The following is a 15,451-nucleotide window of genomic DNA, read 5'->3' as shown; positions in this document are numbered from 1 at the left end:
TTATGTGGATCAGACAAGTATCCAGTATCTGCATAGCCAACTAATTGTGACTTGGATCCATAGGGATAAAACAATCCCATATCAACCGTCCCATGAAGATATCGAAAGATTTGTTTGATTCCACTCCAATGTCTTCTGGTTAGAGAGGAACTATATCTTGCTAGTAAATTCACAGCAAATGATATGTCATGTCCTGTATTATTAGTAAGATACATTAGCGCTCCAATGGCACTAAGATATGGTACTTCAGGACCAAGGATATCTTCATTCTCTTCTTTAGGACGGAATTGATCATTTTCCACATCCAAAGATCTTATGATCATTGGGGTACTTAATGGATATGACTTATCCATATAAAATCTTTTCAAGATCTTTTCTGTGTATGTTGTTTGATGAATAAAGATCCCACTTTTTATATGCTTGATCTGCAGGCCGAGACAAAACTTAGTCTTTCCAAGATCTTTCATCTCAAACTCTTCTTTTAGAGTTTTTATAATTGTTGGAATCTCTTCAGGAATCCCAATGATATTTAAATCATCAACGTACACAGCAATTATAATGAATCCAGAAGTAGTTTTCTTTATGAAAACACACGAGCATATATCATCATTCTTGAATCGTTTTTGGCCAGATACTCAGTAAGACGATTATACCACATTCGTCCAGATTACTTTAGACCATATAAAGATCTTTGCAATTTGACTGAGTATAACCCTTGCGAATATTCATTGGATGGTTTAGATATCTTTAGTCCTTCAGGGACTTTTGGTGGACGAAATTGTGATCACATCAATGTAGTATTCTTTGTTGTTGTATGGAATCATTATAATGGCTCTTTGCTATGTGTGGACACAACTCCGTTCAACTAACCAGCAAGTGTACTGGGTCATCCAAGTAATACCTTACGTGAGTAAGGGTCGATCCCACAGAGATTGTTGGTATGAAGCAAGCTATGGTCACCTTGTAAATCTCAGTCAGGCGGATTATTGGTTTAAATATGATTAATGGAATAAATAGAAAATAAAGATAAATAAACTAAGATAGAAATACTTATGTAAATTAATGGTGGGAATTTCAGATAGGCGTATGGAGATGCTATGCTCCTCCTGAATATCTACTTTCCTACTTCTTCCTTCTTCCTTCTCATCACTCCTTTCTATGGCAAGCTGTATGTAGGGCATCACCGTTGTCAATGGCTACATCCCATCCTCTCAGTGAAAAAGGTCCAAATGCTCTGTCATAGCACGACTAATCATCTGTCGGTTCTCAATCAGGTTGGAATAGAATCCATTGATTCTTTTGCGTCTGTCACTAACGCCCAGCCTTCAGGAGTTTGAAGCTCATCACAGTCATTCAATCCCGGAATCCTACTCGGAATACCACAGACAAGGTTAGACTTTCCGGATTCCCATGAATGCCGCCATCAATTCTAGCTTATACCACGAAGATTCTGATTAAGGAATCCAAGAGATATGCGCCCGGCCTAAAGTAGAACGGAAGTGGTTGTCAATCACGCGCGTTCATAGGTGAGAATGATGATGAGTGTCACGGATCATCACATTCATCAAGTTGAAGTGCAACAAATATCTTAGAACATAAATAAATCGAATTGGATGGAAAAGAGTAGTAATTGCATTAAAACTTGAGGTACAGCAGAGCTCCACACCCTTAATCTATGGTGTGTAGAAACTCCACCGTTGAAAATACATAAGTGAAAGGTTTAGGCATGGCCAAATGGCCAGCCCCCATGGTCTAAGGACTAGGCATCCAGAGATGTCTAATACACTAGTAAAAAGTCCTATTTATAATAAACTAGCTACTAGGGTTTACATGAGTAAGTAATTGATGCATAAATCCACTTCCGGGACCCACTTGGTGTATGTTTGGACTGAGCTTGATCTATCCCACGAGCTGAGACTTTTATTGGAGTTGAACGCCAAGTTGTAACGTGTTTTGGGCGTTCAACTCCGGGTCATGACGTGTTTCTGGCGTTTTACTCCAGACAGCAGCATGGAACTGGCGTTGAGCGCCAGTTTACATCGTCAATTCTCAAATAAAGTATGGACTATTATATATTGCTGGAAAGCTCTGGATGTCTACTTTCGAACGCCGTCGAGAGCGCGCCATTTGGAGTTCTGTAGCTCCATAAAATCCATTTCGAGTGCAGGGAGGTCAGATTCTAACAGCATCAGCAGTCCTTTGTCAGCCTCCTATCAGAGTTTTGCTCAAGTCCCTCAATTTCAGCCAGAAATTACCTGAAATCACAGAAAAACACACAAACTCATAGTAAAGTCTAGAAATGTGAATTTAACATAAAAAATAATGAAAACATCCCTAAAAGTAGCTTGAACTTACTAAAAACTACCTAAAAACAATGCCAAAAAGCGTATAAATTATCCGCTCATCACATCACCAAACTTAAATTGTTGCTTGTCCCCAAGCAACTGAAAATAAATTAGGATAAAAAGAAGAAAATATCCTATAAATTCCAAAATATCAATGAATATTAATTCTAATGAGATGAGCGGGACTTGTAGCTTTTTGCTTCTGAAAAGTTTTGGCATCTCACTTTTTCCTTTGAAGTTCTGAATGATTGGCTTCTCTAGGAACTTAGAATTTCGGATAGTGTTATTGACTTTCCTAGTTAAGTATGTTGATTCTTGAACATAGCTACTTATGAGTCTTGGCCGTGGCCCTAAGCACTTTGTTTTCCAGTATTACCACCGGATACATAAATGCCACAGACACATGACTGGGTGAACCTTTTCAGATTGTGACTCAGCTTTGCTAGAGTCCCCAGTTAGAGGTATCCAGAGCTCTTAAGCACACTCTTTTTGCTTTGGATCACGACTTTAACCACTCAGTCTCAAGCTTTTCACTTGGACCTGCATGCCACAAGCACATGGTTAGGGACAGCTTGAATTAGCCGCTTAGGCCTGGATTTTATTTCCTTGGGCCCTCCTATCCATTGATGCTCAAAGCCTTGGATCCTTTTTACCCTTGCCTTTTGGTTTTAAGGGCTATTGGCTTTTTCTGCTTGCTTTTTCTTTTTCTTTCTATTTTTTTTCGGTACTTTTTTTTTCTCCTTTTTTTTTGCAAGCTTTTGTTTTTCACTGCTTTTTCTTGCTTCAAGAATCAATTTCATGATTTTTCAGATCATCAATAACATTTCTCTTTGTTCATCATTCTTTCAAGAGCCAACAGTTTTAACATTCATAAACAACAAGATCAAAAATATGCACTATTCAAGCATTCATTCAGAAAACAAAAAGTATTGTCACCACATCAATATAATTAAACTAAATTCAAGGATAAATTCGAAATTCATGTACTTCTTGTTCTTTTGAATTAAAAACATTTTTCATTTAAGAAAGGTGAAGGATTAATGGAATTATTCATAACTTTAAGGCATAGTTACTAAACACTAATGATCATGAAGTAGAGACACAAAACATAAATGAACATATAATATAAAAACCTAACAGCAGAAAGAAATAAGAACAAGGAATGAATCCACCTTAGTGGCGTCTTCTTCTTGAAGGACCAACAATGTCCTTAAGCTCTTCTATGTCCCTTCTTTGCCTTTGTTGCTCCTCCCTCATTGCTCTTTGATCTTCTCTTATTTCATGGAGAATGATGGAGTGCTCATGATGTTCCACCCTTAATTGTTCCACATTGTAGCTCAAATCTTCTAAGGAAGTGTTGAGTTGTTCCCAATAGTTGTTGGGAGGAAAGTGCATCCCTTGAGGCATCTCAGGGATTTCTTGATGATGAGCTTCCTCATGCATCTCTTGAGATCCGTGGAGGGTCTCTCTTGCTTGCTCCATCCTCTTCTTGGTGATGGGCTTATCCTTTTCAATGGGGATGTCTCCTTCTATGATAACTCCAGCTGAGTAACATAGATGGCAAATAAGGTGAGGAAAAGCTAGCCTTGCCATGGTGGAGTGCTTTTCGGCTATTTTGTAGATTTCATTGGAGATGACTTCATGAACTTCTACTTCCTTTCCAATCATGATGCTATGAATCATGATGGCCCGATCCACAGTAACTTCAGATCGGTTGCTAGTGGGAATGATTGAGCATTGAATGAACTCCAACCATCCTCTAGCCACAGACTTGAGGTCTAGTCTTCTTAGTTGAACTGACTTGCCTTTGGAGTCTCTTTTTTATTGAGCTTCTTCACACATATGTCCATTAGGACTTGGTCCAACCTTTGATTGAAGTTGACCCTTCTAGTGTAGGGGCGTTCATCTCCTTGCATCATGGGCAAGTGGAACGCCAACCTCACATTTTCCGGACTAAAATCTAAGTATTTTCCCCGAACCATTGTGAGATATTTCTTTGGACTCGGGTTTATACTTTGATCATGGTTCTTAGTGATCCATGCATTGGCATAGAATTCTTGAACCATTAAGATTCCGACTTGTTGCATGGGGTTGGTTAGGACTTCCCAACCTCTTCTTCGGATTTCATGTCGGATTTGTGGATACTCATTTTTCTTGAGCTTGAAAGGGACCTCCAGGATCACCTTCTTCTTTGCCACAACATCATAGAAGTGGTCTTGATGGCTTTTAGAGATGAATCTTTCCATCTCTCATGACTCGGAGGTGGAAGCTTTTGTCTTCCCTTTTCCTTTTCTAGAGGATTCTCCGGCCTTAAGTGTCATTGATGGTAATGGAAAACAAAAAAGATTATGCTTTGACCACACCAAACTTAAAATATTGCTCACCCTCGAGCAAGAGAAGAAAGAAGAGAAGAAGAAGAAGAAGAAAATATGGAGGATAGTGAGGGGAGATGGTTTCGGCCAAGGTATAGAAGAGGGGGTTTTGTTGTGTGGAAATGAAGTAGAATGGAAGGGTATATATAGGGAGGGGAGAGGGTGTAGTTTCGGTCATGTAGGGTGGGTTTGGGTGTTAAAGTGTTTTGGAATTTTGAAGGTAGGTGGGGTTTATGGGGAAGAGTGGATGGATGTGAGTGGTGAAGGGGGTAATTGGGAAGAGAGATTGTTGTTGGGAAGTGTGTTTTGGGGAAGAGTATTATAGGATTAGGAGGTAAGGAGGGAATATGTTAGGTGGGGATCCTGTGGGGTCCACAGATCCTGAGATGATCCTGTGGGGTCCACAGATCCTGAGGTGTCAAGGATTTACATCCCTGCACCAATTAGGCATGTAGAATGTCTTTGCACACCATTCTGGCGTTTAAACGCCGAGATGATGCACACTCTGGGCGTTCAACGCCCATGTGTAGCATGTTTCTGGCGTTGAACGCCAGTTCCATGCTTGTTACTGGCGTTCAGCGCCAGCTTTCCTCAAGACACATTCCTGGCGTTCAAACGCCAGAATGTTGCTTTTTTCTGGCGTTCAGCGCCAGATTCATGCTCTATTCTGGCGTTGAACGCCAGCCAGATGCTCCTTACTGGCGTTGAACGCCAGTATGTCCTCCCTCCAGGGTGTGATTTTTCTTCTGCTGTTTTTGATTCTGTTTTTAATTTTTATATTTTTTTCGTGACTCCACATGATCATGTACCTAATAAAACACAAAATAATAATAATAAAATAAAATAAAAATTAGATAAATAAAAATTGGGTTGCCTCCCAACAAGCGCTCTTTTAATGTCATTAGCTTGACAGTGGGCTCTCATGGAGCCACAAAGGTGATCAGGACAATGTTGTATAGTCCCAACACCAAACTTAGAGTTTGGATATGGGGTCTTAACACCAAACTTAGAGTTTGGTAGTGGCCTTCCAACACCAAACTTAGAGTTTGACTGTGGGGTCTCTTCTTGACTCTGTACTGAGAGAAGCTCTTCATGCTTACTCTCTTTTGTCACAGAGGGATGGCCATGTGCCTTAAACACAAGGTAGTTCTCATTCAATTGAAGGACTAATTCACCTCTGTTGACATCTATCACAGCTCCTGCTGTGGCTAGGAAAGGTCTTCTAAGGATGATGCACTCATCCTCTTCCTTCCTAGTGTCTAAGATTATGAAATCAGCAGGGATGTAAAGGCCTTCAACCTTTACTAACACGTCCTCTACTACTCCATAAGCTTGTCTTAATGACTTGTCTGCCAATTGTAATGAGAACAAGGCAGGTTGTACCTCAATGATCCCCAGCTTCTCTATTACAAAGAGTGGCATAAGATTTATCCCTGACCCCAGATCACATAGAGCTTTTTCAAAGGTCATGGTGCCTATGGTACAAGGTATTAAGAACTTGCCAGGATCTTGTCTCTTTTGAGGTAAAATTTACTGAATCCAGGTATCTAGTTTACTAATGAGCAAGGGAGGTTCACTTTCCCAGGTCTCATTACCAAACAACTTGGCATTCAACTTCAGGATAGCTCCTAAATATTGAGCAACTTGCTCTCCAGTCACATCTTCATCCTCTTCAGAGGAGGAATAGTCTTCAGAGCTCATAAATCGCAGAAGGAGATTTAATGGAATCTCTATGGTCTCTATATGAGCCTCAGATTCCTCTAGATCCTTAATAGGAAACTCCTTCTTGCTTGAGAGACGTCCCAGGAGGTCCTCCTCACTAGGATTTTCGTCCTTCTCCTCCCTTGTGCATTCGGCCATATTGATTACATCAATGGCCTTGCACTCTCCTTTTGGATTCTCTTCTGTATTGCTTGGGAGAATATTGGGAGGAGTTTCAATGACTTTCTTACTCAGTTGGCCCACTTGTGCCTCCAGATTTCTGATGGAGGATCTTGTTTCACTCATAAAACTAAAAGTGGCTTTTGACAGATCAGAGACTAGATTGGCTAAATTAGAAGTGCTTTGTTCAGAATTCTCTGTCTGTTGCTGAGAAGATGATGAAAAAGGCTTGCTATTGCTCAGCCTATTGCGTCCACCATTATTAAAGCCTTGTTGAGGCTTTTGTTGATCCTTCTATGAGAAATTTGGATGATTTCTCCATGATGAATTATAGGTGTTTTCATAAGGTTCACCCATGTAATTTACCTCTGCTATTGCAGGGTTTTCAGGATCATAAGCTTCTTCAGAAGCTGCCTCTTTAGTACTGTTGGATGCATTTTGCCATCCATTCAGACTTTGAGAAATCATGTTAACTTGCTGAGTCAACACTTTGTTCTGAGCCAATATGGCATTTAGAGCATCATTTTCAAGAACTCCCTTCCTCTGAGGCGTCCCATTATTCACGAAATTCCTCTCAGAAGTGTACATGAATTGGTTATTTGCAACCATGTCAATGAGTTCTTGAGCTTCTGTAGGTGTTTTCTTTAGGTGAATGGATCCACCTGCAGAATGGTCCAATGACATTTTCGAAAACTCAGATAGACCATAATAGCATATATATAATATGGTCCACTCTGAAAACATGTCAGATGGACACCTTTTGGTCAACTGCTTGTATCTTTTCCAAGCTTCATAGAGTGATTCACCATCTTTTTGTTTGAAGGTCTGAACATCCACTCTAAGCTTGCTCAGCTTTTGAGGAGGAAAGAATTTATCCAAGAAGGCCGTGACCAGCTTATCCCAGGAGTCCAGGCTATCCTTAGGTTGTGAATCCAACCATATTCTAGCTCTGTCTCTTACAGCAAAAGGGAAAAGCATGAGCCTGTAGACTTCAGGATCTACTCCATTTGTCTTAAAAGTCTCACAAATCTGCAAGAACTCAGTTAAAAACTGGTAAGGATCTTCAGATGGAAGTCCATAAAACTTGTAGTTCTGTTGCATTAAAGCAACTAGTTGAGGTTTAAGCTCAAAACTGTTGGCTCCAATGGCAGGAATGGAGATGCTTCTTCCATCAAATTTGGACGTTGGTTTTGTGAAGTCACCAAGCATTCTCCTTGCATTATTGTTGTTGGGTTCGGCTGCCATCTCCTTCTCTTGTTCGAAAATTTCTGAAAGGTTATTTCTGGATTGTTGTAATTTAGCTTCTCTTAGTTTCCTCTTCAAAGTCCTTTCAGGTTCTGGATCAATTTCAACAAGAGTGCCTTTTTCCTTGTTCCTGCTCATATGAAAGAGAAGAAAACAAGAAAAAAAAAAGAGGAATCCTCTATGTCACAGTATAGAGATTCCTTTATGTTAGTAAAAGAAGAAGAGAATAGAAGAAGGAAGAGTGAAGAATCCAAACACAGGGGGAGGAGTGAGTTCGGATTTTTGGATGAAGAGAGGTGAAGAGAAGTGTTAGTAAATAAATAATTAAAAAGAATAAGAAGAGAGAGGGAGAATTCGAAAATTAATTTTGAAAAGGAGTTAGTAATTTTGAAAATTAAAGATAAGATATGATTAAAATTAAAATTTAAAACAATTAAAAAGAATTTTTGAAAAAGAGAGAGGTATTTTCGAAAATTGAAGAGGGAAAAGTAGTTAGGTGGTTTTGAAAAAGATAAGAAACAAACAAAAAGTCAAATAGTTAGTTGAAAAAGATATTAAAATCAAATTTGAAAAGATTAGAAGATAAGAAGTTAGATAAGATATTTTGAAATCAAATTTTGAAAAAGATAAAATTTTGAAAGAGATATGATAAAAAGATAAGATAAAAAGATGTGATAAAAAGATATGTTTGAAAAAGATTTAATTTTTAAAATTAAAATTAATTACTTAACTAACAAGTAACTACAAGATATGATTCTAGAATTTAAAGATTGAACCTTTCTTAACAAGAAAGTAACAAACTTCAAATTTTTGAATCAATCACATTAATTGTTAGCTAATTTTTGAAAATTTGATATAAAGATAAGAAAAAGATTTTGAAAATATTTTGAAAAAGATTTTTGAAATTTTCGAAAAAGAGGAAAAATTGGAAAAGATATGATTTTTGAAAAAGATTTTTGAAAAAGATTTTTGAAAAGATAAGATTTTTAAATTTTTGAAAATTTGACTTGACTTGTAAGAAATAACTAATTTTAAAAAATTTTGACTAAGTCAACTCAAATTTTCAAAAATTATGAGAAAAATAAGGAAAAGATATATTTTTTATTTTTTTGAATTTTTAATGATGAGAGAGAAAAACACAATTATGACCCAAAACATAAAAATTTTGGATCAAAACACATGATGCATGCAAAAACACTATGAATGTCAAGATGAACACCAAGAACACTTTGAAGATCATGATGAACACCAAGAACATATTTTTAAAAAATTTTTGATGCAGAGAAAACATGCAAGACACCAAACTTAAAAATCTTTAATGCATGGACACTATGAATGCAAAAATGCAACGAAAAATAACCTAAAACACAAAACAAGAAATCATCAAGATCAAACAAGAAGACTTGTCAAGAACAACTTGAAGATCATGAAGAACACCATGAATGCATAAATTTTCAAAAAATTGCAAGAAAAATTTTAAAGCATGCAATTGACACCAAACTTAAAAATTGACTCAAGACTCAAACAAGAAACACAAAATATTTTTGATTTTTGTGATTTTTTTGATTTTTTTGGATTTTTATTAATTTTTTCAAAAATAAAGTTTGGAAAAACGAAAAAGAAAAGAAATATTTTGAAAAAGATTTTTGAAAAATTTTTGAAAAGAAAATTACCTAATCTGAGCAACAAGATGAACCGTCAGTTGTCCATACTCGAACAATCCCCGGCAACGGCGCCAAAAACTTGGTGGACGAAACTGTGATCACATCAATGTAGTATTCTTTGTTGTTGTATGGAATCATTATAATGGCTCTTTGCTATGTGCGGACACAACTCCGTTCAACTAACCAGCAAGTGTACTGGGTCATCCAAGTAATACCTTACGTGAGTAAGGGTCGATCCCACAGAGATTGTTGGTATGAAGCAAGCTATGGTCACCTTGTAAATCTCAGTCAGGCGGATTATTGGTTTAAACATGATTAATGGAATAAATAGAAAATAAAGATAAATAAACTAAGATAGAAATACTTATGTAAATTAATGGTGGGAATTTCAGATAGGCGTATGGAGATGCTATGCTCCTCCTGAATCTCTGCTTTCCTACTTCTTCCTTCTTCCTTCTCATCACTCCTTTCTATGGCAAGCTGTATGTAGGGCATCACCGTTGTCAATGGCTACATCCCATCCTCTCAGTGAAAAAGGTCCAAATGCTCTGTCATAGCACGACTAATCATCTGTCGGTTCTCAATCAGGTTGGAATAGAATCCATTGATTCTTTTGCGTCTGTCACTAACGCCCAGCCTTCAGGAGTTTGAAGCTCGTCACAGTCATTCAATCCCGGAATCCTACTCGGAATACCACAGACAAGGTTAGACTTTCCGGATTCCCATGAATGCCGCCATCAATTCTAGCTTATACCACGAAGATTCTGATTAAGGAATCCAAGAGATATGCGCCCGGCCTAAAGTAGAACGGAAGTGGTTGTCAATCACGCGCGTTCATAGGTGAGAATGATGATGAGTGTCACGGATCATCACATTCATCAAGTTGAAGTGCAATGAATATCTTAGAACAGAAATAAATCGAATTGGATGGAAAAGAGTAGTAATTGCATTAAAACTTGAGGTACAGCAGAGCTCCACACCCTTAATCTATGGTGTGTAGAAACTCCACCATTGAAAATATATAAGTGAAAGGTTCAGGCATGGCCGAATGGCCAGCCCCCATGGTCTAAGGACTAGGCGTCCAGAGATGTCTAATACACTAGTAAAAAGTCCTATTTATAATAAACTAGCTACTAGGGTTTACATGAGTAAGTAATTGATGCATAAATCCACTTCCGGGGCCCACTTGGTGTATGTTTGGGCTGAGCTTGATCTATCCACGAGCTGAGGCTTTTATTGGAGTTGAACGCCAAGTTGTAACGTGTTTTGGGCGTTCAACTCCGGGTCGTGACGTGTTTCTGGCGTTTTACTCCAGACAGCAGCATGGAACTGGCGTTGAGCGCCAGTTTACATCGTCAATTCCCAAATAAAGTATGAACTATTATATATTTCTGGAAAGCTCTGGATGTCTACTTTCCAACGCCATTGAGAGCGCGCCATTTGGAGTTCTGTAGCTCCAGAAAATCTATTTCGAGTGGAGGGAGGTCAGATTCCAACAGCATCAGCAGTCCTTTGTCAGCCTCCTATCAGAGTTTTGCTCAAGTCCCTCAATTTCAGCTAGAAATTACCTGAAATCACAGAAAAACACACAAACTCATAGTAAAGTCCAGAAATGTGAATTTAACATAAAAACTAATGAAAACATCCCTAAAAGTAGCTTGAACTTACTAAAAATACCTAAAAACAATGCCAAAAAGCGTATAAATTATCCGCTCATCAACTTTCATATAGATATCCCGATCTAATGAGCCGTATAAATAGCCTGTTACCACATCCATTAAATGCATATGCAGTTTATGATATGCAGATAAACTGACCAAATAACGCAATGTTATCGCATCCACTACAGGGGAATACGTTTCTTCATAATCTATACCGGGCCTTTGTGAAAAACCTTGTGCCACACGTCGGGCTTTATAGCGCACAACTTCATTTTTCTCATTTCGTTTTCTCACAAATACCCACTTATATCCAATAGGTTTTACATCTTCAGGTGTACGGACTACAGGTCCAAAGACTTCACGTTTTGCAAGTGAGTCTAATTCAGCCTTCATGGCTTCTTTCCATTTTGGCCAATCATTCCTTTGTTGACATTCTTCGACTGATCTTGGCTCAAGATCCTTACTTTCATGCATGATATTTAATGCCACATTATATGCAAATATTTCATTGACAATTGTCTTATTTCGGTCCCATTTTTCTCCTGTAAAGACATAATTTATCGAGATCTCGTCATTTTCACTATTTTTAGGTATCTGAACGTCTTCTGGCGTTATATCATGATCTTGGACAACTGCAGGTGTCTCTACTATGTCTATTTCAACAGGAATATTATTTACCTCTTTTCTCTTTTGAGGATTTTTGTCTTTGGAACCAACAGGCCTGCCACGCTTCTGGCGTGAATTTGCTTCAGTGGCTACTTGTCCTACTGGGACATCAATTCGAATTGGAGCATTTTCCGCTGGTATATAAGATTTGGTTATCCTCTTTGTATCGGAAAATGCATCAGGCAATTCATTTGCTATTCTTTGCAAATGTATAATCTTTTGAACTTCTAGTTCACATTGCCCTAATCGAGGATCTAAATGCATCAACGATGACGCATTCCAATTAAGTTCCTTTTCAGGAAGCTTCTTCTCTCCCCCTAATGTTGGAAATTTTGATTCATTAAAATGACAATCCGCAAACCGGGCTTTAAATACATCTCCAGTTTGTATCTCAAGATACCTCACTATAGAGGGAGAATCATATCCAACATATATTCCCAATTTTCTTTGAGGTCCCATTTTGGTGCGATTAGGTGGTGCAATGGGAACATATATCGCACACCCAAATATTCTTAAATGGGAAACATTTGACTGCTGACCAAAAGCTAATTGCATAGGAGAGAATTGATGGTAACTCGTTGGCCTCAAACGAATAAGTGCTGCGGCATGTAAAACAGCATGCCCCCAAACCGAAGTTGTGAGATTTGTTCTCATAAGTAAGGGTCTAGCAATTAATTGGAGGCGTTTAATAAGTGATTCTGCTAACCCATTTTGTGTGTGAACATGTGCTACTGGATGTTCAACACTTATACCATTAGCCATACAATAAGTATCAAAAGCTTGGGAAGTAAATTCACCAGCATTATCAAGACGAATTGCTTTGATTGGATTTTCTGGAAATTGTGCTTTTAATCGAATAATTTGAGCCAATAATCTCGCAAACGTCAGGTTGCAAGAAGATAATAAGAACACATGTGACCATCTCGAAGATGCGTCTATTAGGACCATAAAATATCTAAAAGATCCACATGGTGGATGAATAGGTCCACATATATCACCTTGAATCCTTTCTAGGAATTCAGGGGACTCAAATCCAATCTTTACTGGTGATGGCCTTAAAATTAACTTTCCCTGAGAACATGCAGCACAACAAAATTCACTAGTTTTAAGAATCTTCTGGTTCTTTAGTGAATGCCCATGAGATTTTTCAATAATCCTCCTCATCATGGTTGTTCCCGGATGACCCAATCAGTCGTGCCAAGTTATGAACTCATTTGAGCTAGTAAACTTCTGGTTTACAATGACATGTGATTCAATTACACTAATCTTGGTATAATACAACCCAGATGAAAGTGATGGTAATTTTTCTAATATAACTTTCTTATTTGAATCATGAGTTGTGATACATAAATACTCATGATTTCCCTCATTCATCGTTTCAACATGATATCCATTTCGGCGAATATCTTTGAAACTCAACAAGTTCCTCAGAGACTTGGTAGATAATAGTGCATTATTTATTATAAATTTTGTTCCTCCAGGAAACAAAATTATAGCTCTTCCGGAGCCTTCTATCACATTGCCTGAGCCAATAATAGTATTAACATATTCCTCTTTTGGCACAAGATGGGTAGAATATATATCACTTTTGAGAATAGTGTGCGAACTTGCACTATCCGCAAGGCATACATCTTCATTACATATCCTTGCCATTCTCTTCAAAAACAAATAATAATAAAATGAGTAGTATGCACAGTTAAATTGAATACTTGATCAGAATTATTTTTCTAAGAAACACTGTACATAAAATAATGTCATATACTAAAATATTATTTTAAAATTTGACACATTTAATAATTTCAAAATTTATAAACATTAATATTTCATTATTTATGTACATCACATTTGAAACTTAAATACATAGAAAATAAAACTTAACAATAAGTTCTTTACATTATTTATTGACATAGATACTTCACAATCTCACATATTAAACTATTTCATCATTGATCAAATGACCAATATTTCCTTTAGGATCCTCAAAGAAATCAGATACATCATAATGAGTGGTGGAGTTCTCAGCATCATTTGAAACAAAATTTGTTTCCTTTTCTTTGTCGTCCTTTTTCAAAGATGCCTGGTAAAGATTGACTAGGTGCCTTGGGGTACGACAGGTACGTGACCAATGGCCCTTTCCACCACAACGGAAACACTTATCCTCTGTTGATTTATTCTGCCTGATATTCTTTTCTTTATCCCACTTCTGGTGAGATCCTCTCTTTTGAACATAATTCTTTTTCCTTCCATAATTTTTCTTATTATTAAAACCTTGCCATTTACCTCTTCTAGGGTAATTTGCCACATTTACTTCAGGAAATGGGGCAGCGCCAGCTGGGCGCACTTCATGATTTTTCAATAACAACTCATTGTTGCGTTCAGCAACAAGAAGGCAATAAATTAACTCAGAATATTTTTTAAACCCTTTCTCTCGATACTGCTGCTGCAGGAGCACATTCGAGGCATGAAAGGTTGAGAAAGTTTTCTCCAACATATCATGATCAGTTATTTTTTCCCCACATAATTTCATTCGTGAGGTGATTCGAAACATTGCAGAATTATATTCATTTATAGATTTAAAATCTTGTAGACGCAAGTGCGTCCATTCATATCGAGCTTGAGGAAGTATCACTGTTTTCTGATGATTATACCTTTTTCAAGGTCTTTCCAAAGATCTGCAGGATCTTTTAATGTGAGATATTCATTTTTCAACCCTTCGTCAAGATGACGTCGAAGGAAAATCATGGCTTTGGCTTTATCCTTCTGGGATGCATTATTTTCAGCCTTAATGGTATCTCCAAGATCCATTGAATCAAGATGAATTTCAGCATCTAGTATCCATGATAAATAATTGTTTCCAGATATATCAAGAGCATTGAATTCAAGATGAGAGAGCTTTGACATAATGAAAATTTGTTACCTAAGTCTTCCTAAAAATTTGATCAGAGTCTCGTGCTAATAACGTGTTGTGAAATAAATAAAAGATATATAAAATAAAGATGTATTAATATATAAGACTCTAGCATTAAAATAATTAGCTCGATAATGATTTGTATATATATATAATATTATATGTTGTAATGTGTATATATATATAAAGATAGAAAAGAGTATAAAAAGTAAAGAGAGAGAGAATTGCATAAATATATATATAAAGATAGAAAAAAGTATTAACAGTAAAAAGAGAGAGAATTGCATTTGTTTATAGTAAGAGAAAAAAAAGAGAATATTTTATTGCTGTGTATATTCCCTTGCCTCAAGTCATGCTTTTATAAGCAAAAAGTTTACTTTTCAAACTACATTTAGAGAATGGGTTGCCCATTAAATGGACATCTATTCTTATCCTTTCCTAGTCACAACAGATTTAACATTAATTTACCTATTATCTAATCAATCTCTAAATAATATAACACTTATTAAAATATGCTATATAATATAATTAATTTGCATTTCTGCGCATCGTACATGTCTCACTGTGGTCAATTATAACACTTAAAAGAACTTAACATTTTTGTCTACACTTAAATTCTGATATTTTAATCTGCTTGAATTTGTCACATGTTAAATAATATTTTATTCAAGAACTGGGCAATTGAACTTGGTTGATCGAGTGTCTTACT

The sequence above is a fragment of the Arachis stenosperma genome, chromosome 4 (genome assembly GCF_014773155.1).
Source record: "Arachis stenosperma cultivar V10309 chromosome 4, arast.V10309.gnm1.PFL2, whole genome shotgun sequence".
In the NCBI taxonomy this organism is placed as follows: Eukaryota; Viridiplantae; Streptophyta; class Magnoliopsida; order Fabales; family Fabaceae; genus Arachis; species Arachis stenosperma.
The sequence above is the reverse complement of the archived record's forward strand: the minus strand, read 5'-3'. Positions refer to the sequence as shown.